Source organism: Triturus cristatus, chromosome 5_1 (genome assembly GCF_964204655.1).
Source record: "Triturus cristatus chromosome 5_1, aTriCri1.1, whole genome shotgun sequence".
In the NCBI taxonomy this organism is placed as follows: domain Eukaryota; kingdom Metazoa; phylum Chordata; class Amphibia; order Caudata; family Salamandridae; genus Triturus; species Triturus cristatus.
In genome coordinates this window covers 985,981,150-986,000,753 of record NC_140587.1, presented here as the reverse complement: position 1 = coordinate 986,000,753, position 19,604 = coordinate 985,981,150, and the positions used below count along the sequence as shown (strand labels likewise).

The window sequence follows — 19,604 nt, the reverse complement described above, 5'->3', positions numbered from 1 at the left end:
ACTGTCTGATAGAGCCAAAGGGTGCAAAAATAAGTACTCTATCAGCTTCAGACGCATCACACCCAACACAAGCAGATGTCTCCCTCATTCCCAAACTACACACCTTCAGTGGTGTATAATATGTATCGTTTAAGACTTTAAAAGACATGGCCTTGAGCCGCGAAACATTAAGGGTACTCTGAGCCAGCATATTGGTGTACGGTACCACTTAGCAGCAAGTACCTCAAATGTATTATTACCAACATCCCCTGATGCCACAAGATCGAATAAAGAGTACGCATAAAACCATGCATTCTAATCATACTAAAACTCTCCAGAAATTAATTGCGGTTCATGCTAATGCCGCTGTACGAATTTTCTTAATTGCAAATAGCAAAACGCCCCGATGTTGGGAAGCCTGTAATCCCTGCTTCAATCCTAAATAGATAAAAAGGTTTGATCTTTAGAAATTGCCCAAATACTGGATTTTAGCTATACCCCCAACATCTAAGGAAACTATCTTGGAAAGAGAGTGGAGGCTAGGATTGTTCCACAACTAGGTATAGTGGTGAAACCGAGATATGTGACAGGTGGATCGGATAACCTGCTAGACCAGTAATGTTTTCAACCGCATGTGTTTAAAGTAGGCAGTATCAACCAGTTCTTGGTACAGCTTAACCATTGTTGGAAAGGTCCAGTATTCTGGGAATAAGCCTGCAAAATCCCAATATCCGAGCCCTACTACTGCGGAGAGCTGTAAAATAAATGCAGCGAAATAATTATTCTACAGTGGTATGGAGCGCACCCCCCCCTCCTCCCCCACCCCTACTATACTGGACAGCTGAAGGTAGAGGAAGGTACAGCTGTGTTTTTTGTAGGCCCAAATGAAGTTTTGCCAGCTACTTTCAACTTTATTAAAAACGCTTTTATGCAAGTACAAACTAATAAGATCTAAATAAATATAAACAGTGTGGCAGTCTGATCATCTTGGTAATATTGCATCTCCCAATCTGACCAAGATGAAGCCTATCCTACTTCCTAAATAGAGAGAAGGGTTCAGTGCATAGCATTTCGTAGTTCAGGGATACAATATTTCCCATATCAAACAATATTTGAATACCCAGATACTACGCGGAGGTTACATAGCGAGGGTCTTCTTTTTGAGATTCCATACTGATGCCAGTATTCAACTTATAGCACAAGACCAGCCCAAAAGCCGGGGCAGTGTCTTTAATTGCTGGCAACGCATTACCGGGGATGATGCAAGTACAGCAATATCATTGGCATAGGCCAAAACCTTAGTCTCAAAATTGTGCAGTCTTAGCGATGGAATTAAGGTGGTCATCTTTAGTACATAAATATAGAGATCCAGGTATAGAAAAATAACAGCGGAGAAAGAGGGCAGCCTTGTCTGGTTTCCCATTCTATCTGGTTGGATTCAGAGAGCATTCCGATGTATGATACCCTGGCAATCAGAGAGGAATATAATGACTTGCTCCTGGTAATGAAAGCCGACCCTAGTCCTATCTCTGAAATGATTGTCCACAGGTACCACCAGGAGACCCTGTTGAATGCTTTTTCAGTATCCAACAGGATCATCCCGGTGGACCCAGTTAACTCCCTTGCCACATCCAAGGCAGAGATGGCAGGCTTGACATGGGAAGTGGTGTCCTGAGAGGGAACAAACCTGTGCTTCATTGGGTCTCTCAAGGAGGTGATAACGGCATCAAGTCTGTTCAACGGGACCAGATTGTAGATTTTGGAGTCACAATTTATCAGGGAGATGTGGTGATATGAGTTACAGTTTAGGGGTTCTTTGTTCCTTTTCACAAATATAGAGGTATATGCTTGTCCCCAGGATGACGGATTTGATGTTAAAAAAGCCGACCAGTTTACTAGCTCAGTAAAAAAGAAGAGTAAGAATATTTTTAACCTGCTTATAAACTCAGTCAGAATGGCATCCGGTCCCGCTGCTTTGCCATTTGCCAAATGCATAAAAGCCATTTCAATCTCTTCCCTAGTAACTATGCTGTCCAATGCAATTTTTTGCTGGTCTAAGAACCGGCTCAGTCTCAAGGTCTACAGAAAAAAGTCTGTCATATCGTGAGTGGAGGCACATTCTACCCTATATAGGCCTGAATAGAACTGATGAAATACAGCCAATTTTTCAGGACAACTGGTATCCCCCTGCCCTGAAGAATCCCTTATGCCCTGAATCGGATTATTATTATTTTTTTTCCTTCAATTGGAAGGCCAATACCTGCCCCATCTCTTCACTAGTTTCTAAGCACAACAGGCACCTCATTCGACAGAGCATGCCCTATCCCATATCAGTTTCTTTAACTGCATCTGCAACAGAATCAATTTTTGAAAGACCTTTAAGGAGTTCTCTAGACAGTTGGAAGCCTTTGAAAAGATAAATATTCCAGATTAAATTGAATTAGCCATCCCCACAATTTAGCCTCTGTAGCCCGCTTCTCCTTGCCTTTGCAAATGTTAGTTTGTGGTCTGACACCAGTTAAAGGTCTTTAAAGTGTCCCAGACAATGATAGTGCCCACTGTCCCCCTATCATTAAGAATGAATTCCCAGAGCTTGACGCCCATAAAATTAACCTATTGGGAGTACAGCAGCAGCTTATGGTCATAAGTCCATCTGCGTAAAGATGGGGGGTCTGTCATATAACTAAACTTGACAGAGTGAAAGTGGGCTATGATCTGACACACTCCGTGGGTTTAACTTAATAGTCACAGCAGACAGGAGACTATGGCTAACAAAAACATATCCAGTCGGATGTCCAGTGCGGCATAGAGTGAAACGTAAAACCTGGCTCGTACCCTGAACAAACTCGCCAAGCATCACAATGAGCATGTGTGATACAAATCTGAGTTCGGGCATAAACCACACAGACCGTTAGGAAAATACTACTGTTACATATGCGTGCTATTAGCCATCTCCCAGACCTATCAAGTTTAACCTGGCGAGTAGGCCACCCCTTTTGGGAGTAGGGCCATCCCCCTCTTTGTAGCATCAGTCCCGACTGTGGCCAGAGTGTGATAGCCTAAGGCAGTAAGCTTGGAAATGTCCCCAATAGAGAAGCGGGTTTCCTGAATACAGACAAGTTGCGGGTTAAGTGTACTAAGTTCTTCCCTCGGGTATATAACCTTTGCACTAGAACGCATACTGTTGATGTTCCAACTGAGAATCTGTAACCTCTGGTTGTGACCACGTGTAGTGTTATCCATTGTTAAATTCAGACAAATATCTGTGAATATGATGGTTCATCTCCATTGCCATCCATACTATTCCTTCTCTTTTTCACGGTATTAACCCAAGTGCACCCCCCAAACTCTAGAACCCTTACCCCAGACCAGCTGTAGTCACCCATGTTCCTCCCCACTCTCCCCACCACGGGGCTCCACCACCAATCCAACCCCAACCCATATCCCCCCAATGCCACCCACACCCATTCCTGTCCCACTCAGTCGAGTAGGACTTTGTTGTGTCCCCTGATGTGGACCACAAAAACACCAAAAATGTAGAGTTAGCGACCCAACCAGCACCAACCCGCCTCCACCTACGAGAATAATCAAAAGAAAGAAGACTCAGGTAGCAGCAGAAATATTCCCATACAAAACAAGAAGAGAAGAAGACAAGAGAGTGAGGCAAACATGGAAGCAACAAAAAGAGAAAGAACGGTGAAAAAAGAGGGGAACAGAGTACCAAAACGGGAGGATGGAAGAAAGCTATACAAAGCTTGAGGGTAACACAGGGCCCTAAAGATCCCATGTAAAGTTCCAGAAACAATGCAGATCAGAAATTGATCACAAATATTTCCTTCTAAACCCTAACCAAGTGCTAGGGTCCAGGCTGCAGAGCAGCTATTCTTTAGTCTCCACATGATTTCAGCAAGACATGAGCCTTTTCCGAAAATGAAATGGCCCTTACAAGTAACCCTCAGACTAGTGGGTTCCAGCAGAAATACCGCACCCCTGAGCTCCAAAATGATGGTATTGTCTCCATCAGATGCCATCTGCACTCCACTGTCTCACAACAGAAGTCGGACCTTACGAAGAAAACTACTCCGCAGGCATGCACTGGTTTTTTGTGATGGGCCAGCTGGAAGATAAGCTGACAGAACATAAAGTTCCCTATATGGATCAAAATAGTCCTTGGGTATTTGGCAGCCCGGCCTTGCTTAGGTTTGTGAAAAGGGAACCTATGCGCACACTGTACTTGGCAGTCTATATCCCAGTTGCTAAGTTGGGGAAAAGCCTGTTGGAACAAATAAACAATCTATCTTCTGGGTTCATCTCCAACACCTGGAGATTGTTACATCTCATCTGGTTATCGACATCCTTCAGTTTCTGTGACATAGACTGTAATTTGTCCTCATGCGGTTTCATATGTTCCTTCATACCCTGTGTACATGAGAACAGACCGGCAGATTGGTCTTCTATATCATTGAAGTGGGCATGTAGAATATCCATGTTTTTAGACATTTTCCCCCAGTACAACCTGCCTCTTTATATGGGTGGTCTTCAGGGCTAATGAGTCCTCTCTTACCTGTGTAGAAGGAGCAAGTTGACTTTAGAAGCAAGAGAGGGGGTATGCTTGTTGGCAGGTGTTGGCTGATCAGGCTGAGCTAATTCTGGCTTCTGATGAGTATCCAGTAGCAGGCTCCCTGATGCAGCCAACCCAGATGCCAGAGCACCAACCTCTTGTAGAGTTACATTAGTAGGAGTTAATTCCATGTCCTCTGTTTCCCATAGTAACTCACCCTCACCAGCATCTCCGATATTGTCTAAAGGGGCCATAGTACTCCCCAGCAGCAGACAGACTTCCTGGTTGACCTCAACACATTTTGCTTGGCCGCACTCCCCTAGGCTCCGGCCTTCCGGGAGCGAGATGGCCCCCTGACTCTCCTAACCTTCCTCATCATTAGACCTAGAGTCCGATGTGGTCAAACTACCAGTCTCAGAGGTATCAGGCAGTGAAAAGAAGGCCTCTTGGGTCTCATGTAACTCATTAACGCTATAGACCACCAAAGCTGATGTCTTTTCAGGGCAGACGGGTCACAGGGAGGCAGCTACAACCTCTTGAATCAGAGGTAGAGTCAGGGTCTGGCCCATACCACAAACATTATCCGCAGCCTCCCCACCCCTCTCAGCCCTAGTCAAGTCATTTATATTGGCAGTAGCTTGAGACCCTAACAACGCTGCCAGAGAGCCAGCAATAGTAGATGACAGCTCAAAAGTTTAGGGCACAGGTGAGGGAGTAACAGAGCCACACAGGCCTACTCCCTTTAGGCCGAAAAAGTCTAGCATTGTTCTTTTAATCACTGACAAAGAGGAGCCCTCTGCCTGAGCACATACCTTAGTGACCTGCCTCCCGGGTGGCAGTGTAGGGCCTCTGTCTTCAGGGCCAGCGCCCTCACTCTCACCATAAAGCATGTTGTCCACCTCTGGGGCCCCCTGCTTATCTTGCTTCCCTTGCTCTGCTCCCCCTGAGGAACAGAGCAATGGGTAGATACTTGTGGTAGCTGGGGCCCCGATATCCCAACAGAGCCGCCAATTCTCTGTCAGTGCTTTGGGCGTTTTGGGCTTCTTCCTGTGCGACCTGGGCGCCAACTCAACTGTAGCAGCAGCGGCAGTACTAACTGTCTCCAGTTTCTGGCTATGTGGTTCCCTTGTGCCGGGCATCCGTCCCAGCCGTTTGTGCTGTGGGCGCGGGAGGGAAGCTCCTGAGCCAGTCTCCGCAGCTTCGGTCAGTTGACCGCCTCTAGTGCCTGTCATCTTCTCCTTTGTCGTATGGGTGGATGCACGGGGGGGCAAGGACCGACCCCCAACACCAAAGTAGGACACTCAGCAACAGGTAAGGTGCCTGTGGTAGGCGCAGAGAAGGGGTTCTGCTTCCGCCTCCTCCCACAAGCTGCAGCACGCCCTCACCGTTATGGAAAACGAGTCCAGCCAAAGTGCGTTGCCTGTGGGTAGTACACGCAGCTGTGAAGATTGACGGTATAAAAACAGGCAGCAGAGCAGCATTTAGTTCATCTTGAGCCCCCTTTCTCGCTATACATTCAGCTGTGCTTTACTCCGTTTAGATGGGAGAGTCCATAGCATTCATCTTCCATCCCCCGAGAGGTGTGGTGGTGAGTCAGCCCTGCGCTGCCATCTTTCTCCCTACTAGCCTACTTTCCACGGGTGCTTTGTTTTATATTTATTGATGGCACATTGACCCCGGAGCTTGGTATTGATACCCATGCCCTATAAATCTGAATCAGCTGACGCCGCCCAAGATTACAATGGAATAATTGAACTGTCCAATGGTTTCTAAGAAGGGAATGAGAAGCCATAATGCACATGGTCAATGGAAGAGCATTCTACTGCTGTGGAACCTCAAAGTAGAAAGCACATCCTTCCTTCCTCTTCCCATGATGCAATGGACTGAGAAGATAAAAAGACAACAATGCCAAAAGAAGGAAATGACCAACCGTCATGTTCTGCAGAAATGTAGGTACAGAGCCACAAATAAATCAATGTGCAATGCACATAACTTTGAGCTGGTCGTGGACGCCCTGCTACACACACACAGCCAACAAAAAGAGCAAAATGGCCCAGTCATATCAGCAGTCTTCTGTAACGACAGTAATTGCAGCATATGCTGTGGCAGTCCCTATATGTATTGCCACTGTCCAAACAGAGGCAAATGTAGTTGGTAAGCCATGTTTCATCACTGATAAAGGGAAGGCCTTTCTGAACACTGTGGGCGGGTAAAGTTGCATATTTTTTTCACGTTTAATATGCATAATTTTTGTGACCTTTATTTGACTTACACCTCGACTGTTTTCTCTACCAAAACTATGTTTGAGTTATGTTCGCACATAAAAGTCACAATACCGGCTCAATGTCTTGAGGGGTTATCTGCATGAAAACTGTCCTTGAGTTAATGCTTGAGATACCTGCTCATTATTAGGTGGTTGTGTGAGAAAATTGTACTTGAGACAAAACCTTGGGTACAAAGCTTACTTGAGGTACCTGTTCCTTGTATTCAGGATTTACCCGACAATAAACTTCCCTTTAAAGAAAGTCAATAGGCCTTACCCTATATCCAAACTTGATGAAAACAATAAGAGGCAACAGGCTCTATTTGAAGGGCAAAAGAGAATAACTTACTTCATAACCTACACCAGGCAAGGGCAATAGCCTGGCTGTGGTAACCATAGCGGGAAGGAAGGGCGCAGACCCTGGCCCACCACAAACACAGTCTCTGCCTTGTGAAAGTTAAGTTCGGCTGGAGCTCATAAGGGCAGGATAGCGACCATACAGAGTACTGCAGAGGGCCAAATACTCGTGTTGTGCTTAACTGTCACCTGTCACTGGCATGCATCCAGAGTGGAACCCAAAAGATGGTGAGCTGCACTAAATGACTGTCAGGAAAAATAAACGAGGTCAGGTAGTGTGAGGAACACTGATGAAAAGCACATTGCAAAAGCTTAAGGTTGGAAGTGAAGGGTGGCAGACAACCTTGGATTAGATGATGGGTGAATAAATCTAAAAACTACAATAGATCACGTTAATACCAAACAAGCAAAATATGTTCCAAACAAAACAGCAGATGGCTTACAATGCGAAAGTAAGAGTGGGAATAGAGAGCGAAGAAAATAGAGTGTGTGAGAAAGAGCGGGCGTGAGAGGGGTAAGGCGAGTGAAAGAGAAAAAGAGAGGGAGATAAAGAGCATAAAGGCAGAGAATGAAAGAGACAAGAAGGAGAGAAAGAACGAAAGAAAGAAAGAAAGAAAGAAAGAAAGAAAGAAAGAAAGAAAGAAAGAAAGAAAGAAAGAAAGAAAGAAAGAAAGAAAGAAAGAAAGAAATGAGGGAGAGCTAGGGAAGAGAGACAGCTAGGGCATGAAAGAGACCATAAGAGAGGATAGAGAGGTAACAAGGAGAAAGAGGCAAGAGAGAGATAAGTGACAGACGTAACTACAAGACAGAGAGGAAAAAATATAGTGAGTGTGGAGAAAGCAGACACATGTGGCGAAAGGTGGGAAGGAGGTGGAAAAGAAACAGTAAAACAGAGAAAAGCATAAAGAAAAGACAGAGAGTGGGAGTAAAATATAGAGCGAGAAAGAGAGATACACAAAGAGGGATAATAGGATTGAGGAAAAGCAAATAGACTCTGTAATAAAGAGAGGAAATGGTTGGGAGTAGGAAGGAGGGGGGCAGGCATGGAAATGCAATTCGAGGGAAAGTTGAAATAGAGGGAAAAGAGAGAGAAGCAAATTGGGAACAGCAGAATGAGCGAAGGGAGGCAGAAAAAGAGCGAGGGGATAGTCATAATTAGTGTAGCAGGTGTACTGACAAAGGGGGCCATAGGTATGGGGGCCCCACTGCACCAAAAGTATGCCTGTCTTTTATTACCCAAATAGGGAGCAGAGGAGCCAGTTGACTCTACTTGCCCTACAGCTCATAGCACTCTTGTAATGCCAGGAGGAGGGAGGAAGACGGGGTAAGGAGAAAGGAAGAGATTGGAATTGTGAAGACAGATCGGAGATTATTGACAGATGGGTACTCTTAACCTGTAGCAGTGCCATTTTTCATGTCAGAAAGAATGAAAACAGGTATCCATAGCAACCCCATTAAACATTTGCTTTGGACGTACTGGTGAGCCTTCCAGTGATGTACTGTATTGCTTGTTGCTGTGTAGGCAGGCACCTTGAGCACCGCCCCTACACCTTAGGTCAAGTGTACTGCCCCCAGTTCTCTACCAACATCATTGTAGGCGAGTGTATGCGGAGTAGCTCACAGTGGACAACAGCATACCTGCCAACTTGAACAATCTCACTGGGGGGAGGGGGCGGGGCCTTGAAGAGGGCGGGGCCGCATGCTGAGGCCGCATGCTGAGAAGTACCTACAGGCACTTTTGAACCCCACCCGTCTCTAAGCCCCCTCCTCCCACAAAACAAAGCTTGCTGAGGCTGTTGCCGATGTCCTGGGATGTTTTCACACCACTTAATAGACAGCGGCAGTTCAAAACCTCTGAAAATGAGCTAGAAAACAACTATTTACAGTGGTTTTAAGATCGTTTTCCCTGCCACCATGTGATATCGGCTCCTCAACGGGAGATGATGGGATGGGACCCGATATCGTGCCACACGATGGCACCGTGTGAGTTGGCAGGTATGCAGCAGCCAGCATCGGACCTGGACAGAGAAGGCCTGTGAGATGTCACCTTCCTGCCTGACAGCTGCCGTACTCTAGCTAAGAGTAAGGACCCGACGCCGAGCTAAAGCAGCAATCCTGCCTTCCATTCGAGCTCCTGCCAGGGCTCCCACTACTCCATACGTGTGCCTTAAACCTTCCAGTTGTTTGTCAATAGAGCAGTAGATTCAGTGGCACCGGAGTACAGTAGTTTAGGGGTCCGCTGCGTTCCAATAAAGGTTGCATTTCACTATTCATCTAATGGCAGGGGACCCATGTACATTGCTTGGATTAGGTACAAAGGGAACTTTTCTACCCACTGCGGAGGGCCCAAGCTGGTCTTTTTTCTTGCATTTTTTTTTGTATAGCATGAACTCGACACAAAGGTATTGGAGCGCTTGACATGAGCACCAGTTACATTACACAAGGGCACATTTATTTTTTGGTATACACAGGGAAATTAAGTGATTTGCCCAGAATCACAGGATGTTGCGCCGAGGCAGAGACTCGAACCTGGTTCCCAGTTTCAAAGTCAGCGGGTCTGGCCATTATGCCGTGATAAATGTTATTTAAATTGGTGATGACGGTCCTCTGTAAGAGGACTCTACTCTTTAAGAACGTTCGCGAGACGAGGTGCCCTCCAGTGCCGGCTTTAGCGCTGGTGGCGCCCTGTGCGACAATGTTGGTTGGCGCCCCCCCCAACGACCATCTTCACTACGGGTTCCTTCACTACCACCCTTTAACAGTGCCTCTCGTGTCTCCATAACCACTCACAGAGATGCATTTATTTAGGTTTATAGCGCCCCTCATACAGTATAGGGTGTCAGAGCACGTTAAATCACACACACATTACACAGAGATAATTAATCACACGTGTGTAATTCAGTGTATAGGAATGTTACACAACACAGGAATACTAGGTGTAGGAGTCACAGGTCATTCATACCGGTAGACAGTATAGTTTAAGAGTGCTTGGTGTGGAGAAGCACAAACTCAGAATTTAAAACATAACACCATAGTTGGAGGTTACATTTAAGAACAAGAATTGATTTTTTACAGAAATTAGCCTATTTTGCAAGTTTAGAATAATGAAAGGCTGGGGGAAAAGGCATAACGCTATTATAATATTATACCTTGCAGTTTGCATGCAGCTCTTTGATGTCAGTTATTAGCTCACTGTTCTATATTAGGATTTTAACTGATACAGTGCAAGGAACAAAAGGATCTCTCTGACAAAAGCACTGACCTCTTTAGATTATATGCACACTGTGATCTACACGGTACACGTACTTAGCATCAGGTATATTAACCAACTGTGCTACTTTTTGGTTGAGTCACAACTTTCAATAAATAAAACTTCGAACCTACTCCAGGAAGAACTTTAATCACCGGAGTTATCTAAACATTTCTATTGTATGAAAACTGCTAGCCTGGACGCACGGAACGGGGTAGCAGGTGCTTTTCAAACTATAACATCATTGTAAACATGGCGCCCCCAGAAGTCAGCACCCGGTGCAATGGCACCGGTCGCAGCGCCCTAGAGCCAGCCCTGGTGCCCTCTTCCGGCTGGAGAGGCTCCTCGGCCCTGGGCAAGTTGTTCTGAATCTCAGTCTGAATGCGAAGGCCTCGGAAGGCCGGGTGGGTGGGTGGGGGCGCAGTGTTCACTGATATCGGATGACAGTGCAGTGTGAGGAAACTCAGAGGGCAAGTGAGTGAGCTGTCAGGGTCACAGGAAAGAGGAGCTCGGGATCAACTGCGCAGCTCAAATGATGCCTCAGGGGGCTGAGGTGTCCCAACTCTGACCTCTGTCGCTGCCAACTTAAAACACCACAGAGAGTGTGCATTGTTTTCTTGCCTTCAAAATCTACCAGAGTATCCCTTATAATAAACCACAGACAGAGCACGACACCTCAGCCTTCACTGCACAAAATAATGCTGGCAGGGCACGAGTTGGGGTTGGGGCAGGCGGGCAACTAGAGCCAAATTTCGGGGGGGGGGGGGGCTGAAAAAGATTTCGGGGAGGGCTAAGTCTTCCAGCCATAGGCAGAGTGGCTGTAAGAAGGGGTGAAAACACAACAAAAGCCTCATTAACGAGTAAATGGTCTTTTAAAGACCTGTGAAGAACTTGGTGCGGCTGCAATTAGACGGACGCGAGGCTGTCTCAGCCGGGCTGACACACATGACGAGGGGGGGGGGGGGCTGAAGCCCGGTGAGCCCAATGGGGGTTGCGCGCCTGGGTTGGGGGGTACTTGCGGGTGGACAACGTCCATCCACAATTTTCACAGGGTGAATGCCGTCCACCCTGCCAAGAATTTGGGCGCCACTGAATAATGTGCTGAACTCGTCCCGGTGTAGTTTCCAAACAACAGGACTCTTTCAGCAGCGCCTGCACGTTGTCTGCTTTCCATCAGTAACAAGCATCAATGTGCAGGCGGGGACGGGATGAGGCTTTCTTATTTAAGACTCCTTCTGGGCCCATAACAAAGGCTGAATTTGAGGGGTCATCAGGCCTCCTTTGGTTCGAGTCTCTTGGCTGGAAGCAGTCAGGAGCCTCACACCTGATGCAAATGAGGCTCACACCTTGTTAGCACTTCACACATACTTAAGAGAAACAGCTTTTCACTTTCTTCAATCCCTGTATAGGAGATTTGCATGCACTGTAAGAATGTCAGATGTGTTGGTCTTGCCCAGTATTTACAAAAAGCAAATTGCATTTATATAGAGCTTACTACACCTGAGGAGACGTTGAACTAATTTAAGTACCACTATGTTTTCTTGTATAGCCCTACTCATCCCAATGCAGGGTCAGGGCCGGACTGGCCGTAGCGGGCACCGGGCAATGCCCCGGTGCGCCGCACGGGTGGGGGCCGTTTTTGTTACAGGGCCATTTTTTGCAGCATATCTGCAAAATCGGCCCTGTAACAAAATCGGCCGAAAACCGGCCCTGACAAAGAGCTCGGCGGCCCCCCCAAGCCCCGCGGGGCCGGCTGAGCACTTAGCCAGGGCCGGTTTTGGTTCCCAGTCCGGCCCTGTGCAGGGTGTCAGAGCGCTTTACATCAACACGAGCATATTATATGTACAATAAATGATATAAGTTTGTAAATGAATGTACAGGATGCGTTACATAACACTGGTGGATTGCAAGGTGTAGAAGTCGCATATCATCTTCCATAGCTCACTGTGCTATTATCCTCGCAATGCGCTCAAACGTACACATGATAGACCTGCTAAACATATATGTGAGGGCTTTAGATGTGATGCCACTTCCAGTAAAATTGTGGCTTTTAATGCCACTTTCTATGATGTCAATTCCTGTGATGCCATGTGTGATGTCAAGCGTCGTGATGTTGTGCGCCGTGGTGCCCTGAGCCATGATGTCACTTGCATACTGCCGAACTAGGTTAGTCCCCCCACTTCTTTTTTTAGGACTTGTGCCCTGAATGCTATGTTCTCGCTCAACTTGGTATTTGAAGCGTACTCCTACCACCACTCAGCCTCAAAGCGCTGTGACTGTATGGAGGCTGGCGTTTCCTGAAGAGTGGACTCTGCTTAGAAGGTTGAAGATTCCCTTCTCGGTGTGCTTCTACTCTGGCCCATGTCCTCATCCCTGCCTTACAGGTGCCAGTGCTTTAGTACCTCTCTACCGACACTCCAGGGTTTCTAACTTCCAGAGCCAGGAGATATGTATCTTACTGTCCTTGTGTCGGTGTCTCTAAGTTCACTGTCAGTCTACCCGTTTTTCCTGTCACCGAGTCTGCGTCTCTAATTCTAGTTAGAGTTAATCCGCGTCTTTATGGCCTATTTCTATCGCTCTCTTCCTTCTGGTGTGCGTGTCTACATGTGTTTCTTCCCAGATTCCGTCTCTCTACGTTCTAGTGCCTTTGTCTCTGTCTCCCCACGTGTCAAATTCTCTACATTCTGGTGTGGGTGCACCCATGTTGCCTGGCACGGTATGCGTGAGTCGAAATCTTGCTATCTGTGTCTTTATGACATGTTCCCTTGTTCTACAAGCCGGTGTCATTGGCTCAATGACTTTCATCCCGTTGTCTGTCTCTCCGAGTTTCAGGGTCTTTGTGCCTTTCAGCTTCCGTATTTGTAATTGTCAGTGCCGATCTGCCCATGTCTTTATGCCCCATTTTCATGCCCTACGTTTAAGGTGTCAGTGCATCAAGTGCTAGTGGCAATCTGTCATGGCTTTTTGCCCCCGTGGTCTGCGTCTCTAGATTCCAGTGTCCGTACATCAGTGCCTGTAACGGTACCTGTGTGTCTAAGTCCCAGAGTCAGTCTATCCCTGCCTGTTACTTACCCTGTGTGTCTAAGTTCCGGTGTGTCTTTCTGTGCCTGTTACTTTCCCTGTGTGTCTAAGTCCCAGAGTCAGTCTATCCCTGCCGGTTGCTTTCACTGTGTGTCTAAGTCCCGGTGTGTCTTTCTGTGCCTGTTGCTTTCACTGTGTGTCTAAGTCCCGGTGTGTCTTTCTGTGCCTGTTGCTTTCACTGTGTGTCTAAGTCCCGGTGTGTCTTTCTGTGCCTGTTACTGTATCTGTGTGTCTAAATCCCGGTGTGTCTTTCTGTGCCTGTTACTGTACCTATGTGTCTAAGTCCCAGCGGTCGTGCATGCGCACCTGTTACTGTGCGTCCAAGTCCCAGAGTCACTCTATGTTTTTCCTGTACCTGTTGCCCAAGTCCCAGTGTCAGTCCATCCATTCGCCCCCCCCCCCCCCCCTCCATTGGGGTGTGCCTGTGGCTCTAGTGAGCGCAGCACCGCTGCCTCCGGTCTTTTCACAGCCTCAGAAGCTCCCCTCATACTTCACTCGTGCCCACCTCGCACAGGGCAGTGCTGCCAGCCAGACCTTCCACCCCTGAAACCGAGGGGAGCAGGGTGCAGTGAGGAGCCGGAAGAGGAATGTCAGAAGGACTGCTTTGAAGGGACGGTAAAGAGGGTGGTGACTCAGCCCGACTATAACGAGAAATAACGGGCGGCTGGGAGAACACAAAGCTACAAAACGCAAGCCAATGCTATGTTTACATTCCAGACCCTACACAGAACCTACATTGATTCATTTATTGTATGGAAACAGAGTAACCAAAATTAGATGCCAATGTAACATCTTGGCGAATTAGGTTGAACACCAAATATTTCCTATGGCACTGTAAATCATCAGGAAGTGCGATTCTGCATGCGTCCCTTTTCTGATGTCTGCCCGTACTACTGCGTCCAAAAATTGTGCCCACAGAGTCAATGCGTAAATGTAGGCGTTTGAAAATACTGTGGCAACACATCCTGAACGGCAATTTAGAAACTACGGTGCATTTGCACCCTCCTGCCCGTCTTTACAGTTAAGTATTCGGAAAACATGTGTTGATGTTCAAATAAAAACACACTACACGCAATCCATACGGTGAATGGCGGGGGACCCAAACAAGTCTGAGAATGCCACATATACATTAAAGAGCAATAGAAGATGTGTGCAAGAAAACGGACCACGGATATCGATGCGCCTCAGATCCAAGAGAAAGCATAAAGTTAACAACACGATCATGTCATTCAAGTGCACAAGGCATACGTCCTGGCCTAGCAACCAGATACAGATCTACACTTGTCAGAAAGACTCCTGCCTGCCAAAACGGGAAATGCTAAAAAAAATGGGGCGCCAATACTAACGACATTATGCATCACATTATACTGTTCAGAAGAAGGGATCGGCGTCTGAAAAGATAGGGGGGCTTCGATTCTGCGCTGCCATCCACAAGCCACACATCTGGAATATATATATATATATAGCAATTAGCCAGTTCAGTTTCACGGAGGGGGCAGTGGGCGCCCTCCAAAAACTGGGGAAAACACCCACAGCAAGTTCTAAAACCTATAAGTCTAAACACCACGCACACGTGTTTGTGATCACTTAGTGATAGTATGTTGTCCTTATACCGGTGGGTCCATGCCAGTGAAGGCTGCATCATCCCGGGGAGGGGGATAGGGGACTGCTCTTTCCCAAGCACTTTACGCCTCTGGGGAGGGACGGCGTCGTTCTTTCAGCGCTTTGTGTAAAATGGGCAATGATCTCTGCTCAACAAGGGTTTGGCAGAAAGCTAACCCACGCCCCCAAGTCTACTAAATGTTCGCTCTTTCCCCATGGTGACCCTGGAGACCCCAAACCCGGCGGGTGGATATGTAGATTGAGTGCTGAGTGCCTTCCGCCTCCTATCCTGCAGTTGAATCTTCTCTGTCAGCGCCACCTGGTGGCAGGCGGGCACAAGTGCACTCGTACCTAGGCGATCCGGCACCGTACACAACAAACGGTGATACCGGCGCTGCAACGAGAGAGACCCCGGTGTAGAACCTGGGTAAAGCCCATCTGCGACAGAGAAGTCCATAAAATACACCGGCTGATACTGAAGCGGCTCTAAAACTTCGCCCTTTGCTCCATCCAAGATAGGTGTCTCAATTCCTGACAGGCATTATACTCGCTTAGACTCCGGTGCCCCCTAAAGCATCTACCACCCGTTAGCTCAGCTATTTTAGCTGACATAGACAGCTCAGCGTGGACAGGCAGCATGGCCATTGGGGCATGTTTCAAATGACTCCAGCGATGAATGGACTGAGTGACAGGTACTGGGCCAAGAGGGTTCCCGCCTCGCCAATCCTAGAAATGAACCCGGGCAATGAGGCAGACAAAAACTCTACAAAACTTCCAACTTAATGTTTGCCGACCACTGAAACCCTCGCTCACTACAGGTCTCTCCCGGTGTAAGGTCCCGCCATCACTGGGATTCGGTGACAGGAACTGGAATCAGGTGTGTCGGGCTTCCCCGGCGCAGTGGAAGAACGGTACTGGTTACCATTTAAAGTAGAACTGATCCCAGAGAAAATACCTTCAGCAAACCACATTCGCAGGGAGGACGCTCACGGGCCACATGCAGACAGCAGGAGAGCGATTAAGGCAAGCTTACCTGCTGCAGGAGCTCTGGGCGCTGTGACGCGGCTCCGGGGTCCAGTCAAGGCGCTAGGACGAGGCTCAGGGGCCCAGCCAGGGCGCTGTGACAAGGCTCCGAGGACGAGGCTCGGGGTCCGGCCAGGTCGCTGTGGCGCGTCCCAGGGGTCCAGCTCGAGGTGCTCGAAAGATTCTGTCTTGGTCCACTGTGGTGATGCTCCACGGGTCCAGCTAACAGATACAAAATGGACTCAGGGTGCTGTGACGAGGCTCAAGGGTCCAGCCAGGGCGCCGTGACAAGGCTCCGGGGTCCGAAGACGAGGCTCAGGGGTCCGCCCAGGGCGCTAGGACGAGGTTCAGGGGTCCAGCTCGAGGTGTTCGAAAGATTCTGTCTAGATCCACTGTGGTGATTCTCCACGGGTCCAGCTAACAGATACAAAATGGGCTCAGGGAGCTATGGCGAGCCTCAGGGGTCCAGTCAGGGTGCTAGGAAGAGGCTCCAAGGCTCCGGGTCCAGTAAGGGCGCTAGGAAGAGGCTCCGGGTCCAGTCAGGGCGCTGTTACGAGGCTCTGGGTCCAGCTCAGGCTGTTAGAAAGCTGCTTCCTGTGACCACTGTGCGGATGCTCCAGGAACCCAGATGTGCAATCCAGACTGGGTTTAGGGTCCAGCAGTGTGACTCTCCAGGAATCCAGTTATGGGGCGCTGAGATTAGGTTTAAGGAATCCAGCCCAGTGCAGCTTTTGAGGCTCCGGGGCTCCGACTCATAGAAGTGTGTCAGACCTCGGCCCCAGAGGGGGCAGCAGTGCAGGGGCTGCAGCCGGCCAAGCGTGTAGCGCTCCCAGGAAGAGGAGCTTCTCCAAAAGTTGAGTCCAGTCTACTCCGGAGTTCGGTTTAGCGGAAGGGAGAAAAACATTGTGGAAATACCAGAGGACAGAAGGGAAGCGCCTCCCCTCTACATTGCCTCTTCGCCCTCTCCCCTTCAGACCACACTCCTCCACCCGCGCCTCTCCTGCCCGCTAGCTGCAGAAGGAAGCCGCAGAGCGAAGGCTCTCCACGATCCGCGAGTGAGCCGGGTAAGAGCCCACAGTCTGTCCGCCTCGCTCACTAGCGCCCTCTCCTGGACTCTGAAGCCGCTGCTGTGCAATATTTGGCATCCCTTTGGGATCGCGCATCCCCTGCTCTTCAGATGCTTTGCTTATTAGACGGGCCCACGGCAGCCCCGCCCACCTCAGGAGAGGCGAACCTCGGCTGTAGCAGGCAGAAGCAGCAGCGCTCCGAGCAGAGCTGCTGCTAGAAATGCACCAGTCGCCCGCTCAGGTGGGCAGCCAGAAAGTGTCTAAATAAAGTGCTAACTGTTCCGTATGTTATCCTGCCGTTGCCTCTCACTATATGAGCTGACAGCCTCAACATATTAATTAAATGTAAAACAAAGATGTGAAATAAACGGAAATCTCGAATGCTCAACGAAAAGATTAGTTTAAGGCAATGGAACAAAATTAACATGAGGAAAAGAGAATTCAAAGAGAGGGGAACCATCACAGTAATAGAAAAAAGCAAGGAAATATTGCAAACATAAAAGGGAAACAAGGGGTAGTTACAGGATTGAAAAATAACTAGAGAGAGCATGAGAGGAAAATGAAAGAAAACATTTAGCTTTTTTTTTTTTTTTATATACTGTATACAATCACAAATACTGTTGCAGGGTTAGCCACAACTGGCATATAACGCTCGTACAGTGCTGTATATGTAGTTACCCTCTTGCTGGTTAGATTTTGACAGCGAAGGAGATGTGAGGAGGAAAGGACAGAAAAGTTAGAGATGAAAGAAAAAGGGGGATAGGACAGGCATATAGAGAGGTACACTTTCTTGGCTTTAAAATAGCGTCAGTTATATCAACTGCATTTCGTTTTACAGCAAATCAGGGTTCTTGAGTCCGTCTTCGAGCCCACCCAGGCTCTGCCTTGTGCTGTGCCTTTGGACCATGGGTCAGGTACAATAGAAGTGAGGGCCAGTTGATTATGGAGGTTCGTAGGGAGAGGATGTGGTCCGTCGGCTAGACTGCCGACTTTGGTGCTGGAAACCAGGGTTCAAGATTCGGGGTCGCGTCCACATCCTGTGATTCTGGGCAAATCACTTAATCTCCCTGTGCCTGAATATGTAATGTAAATAGGGTGCTCATGTACAGCGCTCCAATACCTTCGGGTCGAGTTCGCGCTTTATAAATGATGCAATTTATTTATTCTTTTTTTCGTAAGGGTCTCGGAACGTGTCCAGAGCTTCCCATAGTCCCCTTGAGGACGCTTTCCAGGGCAAGTACTGCAGCGCCATGCGGTCCGCTCCTCTGAGGTGTGTGACCCAGTTGATCCATCCTTTGTAGCTAGTTTTGCTTGTGTCTTTCCAGTTGGTTAGCACTAGTTTAACCGCAGCTGTCAGTAGTAGGTCCATTAGTTCCTTATCTCTCTCAGAGCTTCCACATGTTGAGGAAATACACTTCTTTGAATTTTGATCAGACTGTATCATATTTACACAATGTTTGTTGGATGATTTTTATGAGCTCTGAGTTCAATAGGGTGTCAGTCATATGAGATATTACCATAAGGCACGTCTACTTGCAAATATGGAAGGCCTTTGCTGCTTCTGTCCCTGTAGTATCGCGAAAGATTTTAATACGTTTTATTATTAAAAAGGCAAAATGTTGTACTGCAACATTTTGCCTTTTTATTAATAAAACGTATTAAAATCTTTAGCGGACTTTAATTACCCAGGTGGAGCTCACGAGGTATAATGGGACCGTTTTTTTGTAAAACGTTCATACAGAATGGAGTGGACTAAAAGCCATAGGGATTAGTACTGCTGGTCAGCCAAAATGCAATAACTTTGGAGAATTGTTGAGCTCTTGGGTACAGAAGGAGACACAGATCTTGAAAGTGTAAAGCAGCACGAGCAGTGGAATTTAGTTGTGGTGGAAGATTATTTGAGGATAAAGAAAACAGGAAATGGATTTTGACATTACAGTCCCTGGCAAATCCAGGTCCAAGTTTAATTAAAGCAACGCTGAAACGGGTGGAAGTAAGCAATTTGATTTAACATGCCAGTGAAGAGAACACTATTCAAGTGTTTATATTTCGACATTCAAGGCTGGAATTTGGATTGAATTCAAGCAATATACACCGGCAGCATGTGGAACAACAAGGGGGTGAAACAATATTGGGATGAACTGCAACAAAAGATGAAGTGCATTATTTATGTTTACAAATTTTTTACTATTTAAAGAAGCACCAAAATGGCGATTTTTAGATTGAGAAAGGCAGTTAATCTGCCGAAACGCGTCTCTTTTAATTGCTGGATCGAGGGAGGCCCAACACAATAATGATATGGTCTAGATCCTGCAGACTTCGTGTGCCTGCCCTCTTCTGGAGTTGGGATGTGTGTTGCAATATATATATATATAGTGATATAGAGATAAACATTTTAAGTTTGGGCCTCTCTTACTGCCC

At 47.5% G+C, this 19,604-nt stretch overlaps 1 protein-coding gene across 2 annotated transcripts in view; it reads right to left on the bottom strand.

Moving 5' to 3' along the window:
• SEMA5A (semaphorin 5A) overlaps window positions 1–17,213 on the bottom strand; it is a 1,729,347-nt gene extending 1,712,134 nt beyond the window's left edge. The window contains exon 1 of one of the 2 annotated variants that reach the window (XM_085606095.1): window positions 16,127–17,213. The gene's annotated coding sequence lies outside the window, so the exon portion shown is untranslated. The remainder of the gene's footprint in view (window positions 1–16,126) is intronic. The other variant, XM_085606096.1, reaches the window with a different exon arrangement.
• Between the last annotated feature and the right edge of the window lie 2,391 nt (window positions 17,214–19,604).